The sequence below is a fragment of the Orbicella faveolata genome, unplaced genomic scaffold (genome assembly GCF_042242905.1).
Source record: "Orbicella faveolata isolate gen_17 unplaced genomic scaffold, um_ofav_v1 contig_13, whole genome shotgun sequence".
In the NCBI taxonomy this organism is placed as follows: Eukaryota; Metazoa; Cnidaria; class Anthozoa; order Scleractinia; family Merulinidae; genus Orbicella; species Orbicella faveolata.
Window position 1 is genome coordinate 20,805,001 of NW_028301540.1, and position 8,788 is coordinate 20,813,788.

Sequence of the window (8,788 nt, forward strand, 5' to 3'; positions counted from 1 at the left end):
GTCACTGGCCGAGTTATTACTTTTCTAACAATTGCTTCTTATTTCCTTGCTGGTTTAGGCGTCTACATTTCAACCAAAACTTTAATTTTTCCACTGTCCACTTTCCAATCTGACTTTCATTTTCTATGACTGCACCAGGAATATCTTCTGGTTTCAACTTTTCCACTTCTAAATTGCGAATTGAAGAGGTTTCTGCCTCCATGTTTACTCTTTCAAAGTTCGCGGGAAACATCTGGAGGGCCCTTAGGCCTCGCTTTCATGCTACTTCCGGCTTACGGCGTAAGTGTGTATCGCGCGGTCAAAATACCACGTGATAATAACCTCTGACGTCACTTTGGTGCCTCAGTCAGATCTTACAATGGCGGACGTAAAGAAAGCTAAGAGAAACCGCGTGGGCGATATTGCGTTGCTGGTGCCTCTAACCAGCAAAGTTGTCGTAATACTTCGTTCACGTCTGGTACAAGAATGTATCAGTTCCCGTCTGATCCGGCTGTGAGGGCAAAATAGGTCCAGTTTGTCCGTAGACACAGACACGATTTCAAAGATCCTGCCTCAAAATACACGTCGCTCTGTTCGGTACACTTTGAAGACTCGTGCTACGTGCGAAGCCCATCGATTCTTAGCAGCATGGAAGCTCAGGGGCTAAAGATGAAAGCCATTCTTAAGAAGGACGCTGTGCCAACGAGGGATTCTGTAATCGTCGTGTTGTGTTCTACAGGAAATGCGTTCAATCGATCCATCGAAGGTCATTTTACCAGATGCATTGGCGACTTCCCTACGGCAACGAAACTCGCGCGCACCGACTAAGTTTTCGTCATTGCATAGTTCACATTGGCACCTGAAAGACAAGTGGAAGTCATACGATGGAAGTGAGCTTAACACAAAAAAAGAAAAATTGAGAGATTCATGCCGAAAGATCCTTTACTTTCGGATGGAGAAAGAAAGCGGGAAGTGTAAGTTAAAAGTTCGATCTTCTATGATGTAAATATTGACATGCTTGATACAGCAAGTCGGGTTTGTCTTCATGATTTCGCAACTTAAAGTCGGGTATTACAGCGTAAAAGTCTACGATAAAAAATACTGTATACCCACCACGAGTTAACCGGAACTTCTCTTCTCTTCTCTTCTCGCTTCCAGCGCCGCTGGTGTAAGGCCATCTTCATCGACTTCATTTTCTTCTGTGTTTTCTTCGGCGTCTTCTGCTGGAGGTTCGTCTTGGTAGAGCCTAATTTGGCTGTAAATTACCTCGAAGTCTTCTTCCTCTCCCTCACTGGTTTCTTCGTCTTCGGGGCTGCTAGATATTTCTGAAATTTCGCTCATTTCTGTATCGCTCGACATCTTTTCGTACTGAAAATACTCATTGGATACAAGAAACTCTGACTGTGAAAACAAATGTGAGGCACCAAAGTGACGTCCTGGTATTTTTGGATTAAACTCGACCCATTCCCCTGACCATTTTTGAGGGCAAAATAGCACAACTTTGGGCGCTTGTAAAATCGTTAGTTTTAAAGCTAGACGTTTCAAACTTTGGAATCTTGTTTTTCGAAAGGTAAATATTATAACTAAATAAAAACAATTTTCACTTCATTGGTACTTTAAGGTCGGCACACACGAGGGGACTAGTCCCTGCGACTTCTCCCCTGAAGAGTTTACAAGAAGGGACTGGTCGCAGGGACTTGTCACACGCACAGTTCACACGAAACGCTTAGAGGAGCAAGTCGCAAGGACTTGTCCCAAAAATTCAAACTGGTTTGAATTCGTGGGACTAGTCGCAGAGACCAAAGTTAGTCCCTGCGACTCGATTTTGAAGCAAAAATGGCCAGTTCACACGATGGGACTTGTCCCCGCGACTCGTTGCAGGGACTAGCTAGTCCCCTCGTGTGTGCCGACCTTTATTACTACTCTTCAATATCTACTCCTCTTCACTTCAGTTCAAAACTGGCGCCAATATCCTTGTTTGACGTCACTAGCCCCGATCTCCGTTACCCTCAGTCGTGTGCTAAATAATTAATAAATTCATGAAAAATCGCGGTTTTGACCAAAAACAAAACTTTTTGCAACATTTTTCTCCATACAATACAAAGATTTAATCCCGCTAAAAATTATATTTTGGAGTTATAGGTACTTTAACGTCTTCCATCAGTTTAAAAACGGGTGGCTACCCCTACATTTTATGTTCTGAAATGGAAGTGGCGAGCCTATTCAACAAGTGATTAGGTTCTGTTTGTGAGGAAAGGCTATTTAGACTGTACTTTGGCTAAACCAGAGGAAGGCTGTCGCTAAAAGTGCTGCTGCGACGATTTTCTAATTAAAAGCATACCAAAAGTGGTTTTTATGTTACCATTTGCCATGTAGTTTAAAGATCTTTATGAATGTGTTTGCATTTCTGTGTGTAAAGGCGAATTCTATGGAAATCTGTGAAGAAATATCTTTCCCTTCTTTTACAGAAAAATAGACGTCAACATTCAGGGCTAATTATCTCAGAAAAATGCGTGTCTACCACTAGTTTTCTTTGTGGATTCCAACAGCCCTTGATAAGATCTACTGTTTCCATTTAGTCTAAATTTGGCGAAAAGACCTTTGCATTGAGAAAGACACCGTCCTTAAGGGTGTTTTAAGTGTGTTGCTATGGTAACCTATTGCGTCACGAAACGTATTTCAACGTGTTTATCAATGTTTAGGCAGTTTTTTGCAACCATGATTGTAGCATCAACTGATAACAAATGGTTATAATGGCCCATCAAATTCTAATACTTGGAAAGTGATGGAAACTGTTTTGAACCACCTTAAGTCAGAGGTTGTCACGTCAGGATATTTCTAAGCCTCCATCTGAGTTTCACCGTCCACTGACCTGTAAAGTACAAAGGCCTCGGTGTTCAGTGGAAACCATCACTCTTTTAATATTGAGTTTAACAAAGTAAACTCTCCATTTTAAACTTCACTGGGAAAAGTGAAAGCGTTATGAGCATTTTACACAGCTTGGACTACGGGTAGTTGGGTTTTGTTCCGGAAATCCTCGACACGTGGGACTGAGTTAAGAATATGCAAATTTAATAGGGAAAGAAACGAGGAGAGAATGCCCGCGCCCCTCACCACTCACTCACTCGTCGCACCCTAGGAAACGAAACTTGTTCAACGCCAAGAATAATAACAACTTGTTTAAGAACTCTTACCACAAGCGGAGTACCATACTCATAGGAACCCGTGTATCGCTTCTCTCATCGTCATTTTGGCAAGCGGTATTGCTCGTAGGCGCGTACGCACGACGACGGCGGCGGCGACGTCGCGCAACATGGCAGCCATGCCCCAGCTAATAGGTTGACCGAGCTTTGGATTATAGCGAACTTCCTTGATATTGGACATCCATGTCATGGTCAATTGAAACCTGTAATATCAAGGTATCCGCTGACCTGTATCACGTGACCATATCGCGGGTTTATCATCGTTATTAATCGGGAACTCAGTGAGATCACGTGTTTTTTTAAGTGGACCGCTGTCCAAAATACTGGCTTTTGATTAGGTGGCGGGCTTAAGGTTAAGTATAAATATTTCTTGGATATAAATGTTTTTCACTGCTTATGTTCTGTGTAGTCTGAGGTTATTCAAACTCAGAAAGCCACACAATATAAATAGAAAACCTCAACGAAAGGTTAAAAAACTGAAATCAAAATTCTCGCTTATCCTGGGTTAGCTTAGTCACGCTTTGAAGAACCCGGCCCAAGAGCTCCGCTTTTAGGCTTGACTAAATCTATATTTTATGAGCGGCCGTTCTGTGTGGGTAGCTACAACAATGGCGAGCCCAATTTTGGGGGATTTCAAGCTGCACATGCAAAATCCATATTATGTGTAGGGGTTAACGGTGCGTTCACCTAAAAAGCGAATATTCATAAGATCAATTTTATAAGCACACTGTAGCTTTTTTAAAATAATTCACACCTAAAAACGTTACAGACTTTCCAGTAAAACCGTGAACACCACCAAACAAGTTCCAGTGTATCAATGCTTATGAATCTTTCGAATAAAATTGTTAATATTATCAGGCATGCATGGTTAACGTTTTAAAAAAACCTATTAAGCCGTTTTTAAGATTTTGGAAAAAGCGCTTAAAATAGAAAATTGTTTTAAATTTATTATGGAAGTGACGTTGCGAAAAAGTCTCGTTCTAGAGATCAAGAAAATACAAATCAACAAAACTCTCATGGCTTCAAAACAGAACTTTAAGACACATTTTGGTGTCTTTTGGAGCAATTTCATTAAAATAGCGTTCTCCTTTCAGTCCATTTAAGTTCATTAAACAAAAAAGCACGGTTTAAAATGTTTTTGCGACTTATTCGAAATCAAACATACAGAATTGTTTTATTCTTGCATATTCCCCTTGCCGTACATCTTAATTTCAGAAATTGGCATCAGATTTTCCATAACAGAGCTGGTTCGTACAAAATTCATGCTTTACCGATTTTCATATTTTTGGTTTCTCGTTTCCATGGAAATATCGATTACCTTACAAAACACATTCAACCAAACTTCAATCTTTTTCCAAAAACTGGTGTAATTTCCACATATCGATCAGAGTAAGGGAAGGCTGGTAAAACGCCAATTGAAAAAAGGTATGGTCCAGAAAAAAAACTGTATCGAACCATCTTAATCCATGTTGCGGTTTGGGGGTTATCTTTTTACGGTTTCATCTCCCATCTGATTGGTCGCGAAACAATAAACATTCCAGAAGTTTTCTCTGGTGTTCTCGAAACCAAAGTTAAATAATTGCGGAAAACCTGAAAGTCAGGCGGAAAGAAATTTAGAATAAATGGTTCGCTTAAATCAATAATTAACCGCAAGACTGGCCAAGGCTTATACACAGCCTTTTAATAACGTGTTTAAGATTTGGTGTCACTGAAGCAAGACAAGACAAGACGAGATAATTGCTGCCGCAGTGAGTGAGCCTGAAGCGAACGAACGAGGCAGCTAATCCGGAAAAGGTCACATTGTATTGGCCTTGAACACGTTTCTGCGAAGCGCAAGGAATTGTGGTTATACGCGAATGGAAGAATTGTGATGCGCAGTCTGATCTTGTGCTCTTTCTCGTGTATCGTTGGTCGCAGTGTAAGTGACAGTTTTCTGCTGTGTGTATTGCTATTTTTGGCGCTTCTTTTATCGTTCCTCTTTTCTTTGTAAACTTAGTCTGCGCTGTTTTCCATGTGCTCTAGGTAAAGGTAAGGTAAACTTTACTTGATAAAGTAATCGATCGATGAAACTGAATGAGGAAGAAAGCTATCGGTAACAACAAGAACATCAGTCCAGAATATCACTCTTGTGGAGTCTCATCTAATACTATAACAGAGGTCATTTGAAAAATTATAGAAACGAAGAGGTTAGTGTAGGTCAAAGGCGCCCGCCGCCGGATAGAGAACCAAGTCAGTTCAAAATTTTATCGTCAGCTTACCGTAAGTGTTAAAGGTCTCAAAACCAGAAATGTAGAGGTAAACCAGTTGTAATCACTCGTTGAAAAGGTTCAACGTTATATTGTTCTATTGATGATGTTTAACTGTGTCAATTGCCACAACAGCAAGCAAAATTTTTATTTTTAACCAGGCATCTGTTTTATAGTTTGAAGCAGAGTTCCCTCTCAGCAAGTGTTATTTGCGATCTGTTGAAGTTAAAATCATTTTAAAAATCACAGATTGTAGTGGTACCGTTTATATTTTTTTATCTGCACAACTGTAGTCAACATTTTGGAAATCACACGGGGGAAGAATATACTTCATTCCAGTCCTTCGCAAAATACGGCTTGTTGCTGTTATTTAAAATCTCGAACTGGAAGTTATTCATCCGTGACCTAAAACCTTCTGGAATGTTCTATTTCTCAAGTAATGTTGGAATTTAGAAACCTTGCACTAATGCTATTTTTAAATTCTTTAGAAAAGTTTCCTGAAAATTCCGGTTGTACTTGTATAAGAGGGCCGTCGATAAAACCAGGAACATAGAACATTTCGGAACATTCCGGAACATTCCGGAACATCCCGGAACATCGAATAATTATCATAATTACGAGAAAAATATGTAAAATAAAATTTTAAAAAATTAAATCAAGCAAAAATAAACTGGTATCAGCTCGGAAAATAGAAAAAAACAAAAACATAAAAAAGGAAAAAAGAAAGAAAAAGGAAAGTGACTGCAATGAGTGAAGGCTAGCAACTAAGAAGAGTAATCCATTCCTTCCAGTCGTTCACCGTCAGTTTAATCACGTGACTGTCCTTTATTCCCAGATTTCGTTCTTCACAAAACACTAAGGTGGTGGCGTTCGAACTCCTTAATTAGACCTAAAAGTATGGGTACACGAGTATGATTTCTTTATTCAATTCATTTCGTCAATACGAAGATATGCGTATACACGATTTCTCATGAAGAAATAGTTTCTCCATGAGATAGAAATAGAAACTCTTCGGTGTCGAGTTTCTTGTCTAAACTAGTTCTGACTGCTCGACCTCTGATGATAGTGTAAACAAATACAAACACAAAATTTAAAAACATTTGGCGACGCGCGCGCTGTCTTGCGGAGTCGCTGGTCAAAACTTCATTGTCTCTAGAAATATTTGTTACAAGTGTTGGCGATCTGAAATTGAATTCTAAGTGTCGCCAACAGTTCAAATGCATCTCCTGGAAAATGTTTGTCCGGTACAAGTTAATACTTAATTAATTCAAAATACTTTTACCGCAGGTTATAATCTATTCATCGCAAGTTCCACTTCACGTGCAGATCGTTATCTGACATTCGATCAAACTTAGTTTTCTATCGAGCTATTCGAACACCACCAAAGTAAACCAGACATGCGAAAACCTCGCGTGAACGCGTTGCTCTATAAATCTTTGATTACTGTAAACATATCAGGTTTTGAGCATGCGCAGTAGGAGGAGACAGAATATACACGTGTGCTTGTACTCGTTAGCTGGAATAAAAAGTTATCCTTCTGATCTCTGCCATAACATTACATGGTGTCAGAAGTGGGATCGCGAAGTAACCAAACATACCATTTAGCTCGATACACTGGAGAAGGTGGAAGAGTGAAGTAATTTCCGAACGACACGTGTACGATCGATTCAAGAAAACAACATGGACGCCAGCGCCTCATTCATTGACAAGGGTCCAACCATGGACTGGAGCACGGATGAAAACCTATACTCACGCTTCAAAATGTGGAAACAACGCTGTGAACTGCTCTTTACGGGGCCGATGGCCAAAATTGACGAAGAAATTCAGTGTAAGCACCTGCTTTACTGGGCCGGTGAGCACGGCTTGGAGCTGTTCAACAGCTGGGGCCTCTCGGCAGACGAACAAAAGAAACTGGAAAACTACTGGAAGAAATTCGAAAACTACGTGAAACCTCACTCAAACGAGCTGATCGCCGCCTGGGAGCTACACAATCCTCGACAAGGTACACTATCGTTAGAAGAATTTATTGCAAAGCTTAGAATCCTTGTCAAAGAAGCCAACTATCCATCGGAACATCATGATCGATTCTTGAGAGACTTCCTTGTACTCGGCATGAATTCAGACCATGTCAGAAAGGAGTGTTTCAAAGAAGGAAATGCTCTGACATTTAGTAAAGCTAGAGAAATGGCAAAAGCAGACGAATCAGCAGACAAGCAGCTTCAGCTAATGAACCCAGTAGTGTCAGCAGTACACCCTGTTAGCTCAACCAGGAGAAACCAATTCCAAAGCGACCAGCTGAACCCAGTAGCCGGTGGATCAAGGCAAAACCCAAAAGGCAACAAGTCAGGAAAAACGCAGCTCTGCAGGAATTGTGGTTGGGGCCCTCACTCTCATGAACAGTGCCCAGCAAGAAATGCAACGTGCCATTACTGCCAAAAGGTGGGACACCTTGCCAAGGTATGCTTTTCAAAACTTAAAAAGAAGGATGTGCATGAGATTGAAGCTACTAGTAATAACAATGCCATACCTGAGTCAGAGCCTACCCAATCATTAGATGATTATGTGTTCCTGGGCCCAATTGAAGCAACACCCCTGGCCATGAGTGTAAACGTTGTATCCTGTAGAGAAAAGGCTCTGCTAGAAGTCTCCTTGGCACTGAAGCCAGAAGGAAAACAAATGAATGCACTCTGTAAGATAGACTCAGGTGCTGAAACAAACATTATACCCAAGTCCCTATACAAGCAACTAAGCCCTGAGACACTAAGCTTACAACAACCTACAGTGAAGTTAACTGCTTATGGTGGAGCCGAGATCCCAAATCTTGGATCTTGCCAAATATATGTGAAGGGTCCTAACAATTCCAACCCCAGAGTTATCCAAGCAGAAGTTGTTGACGTTGATGGCCCTGCCATAATTGGTAACATGTCTGCACAAGATCTGAACCTCCTAAAGCTCAACTGGCCAGTCACAGCCAGCACAAATGCAACCACCCAGAATGTTGCACAAAGTGAAAAGCCCATGCCCAATGCAAATACTGTCAAACTATTTGACATCAGAGGCAAACAACACCCCTTCCCACTGACAAAGGACTATTTGTTGGAAGAATATCAGGATATCTTTACAGGAATTGGCTGCTTTCCAGGACCCCCGTACCACATCGAAACTAACCCTGACATTCCCCCAGTACAGCATGCTCCAAGACAGGTTCCAGTACAACTACAGAAAGCCTACATAGAAGAGCTAGACCAGTTAAAAGAATCTGGAATTCTGGTTGAGGTCCAAGATGAATATACCCCTTGGGTTAACTCTGCTGTGGTCACCATCAAACCCAACGGGTCGATCCGTCTGTGCTTGGACCCT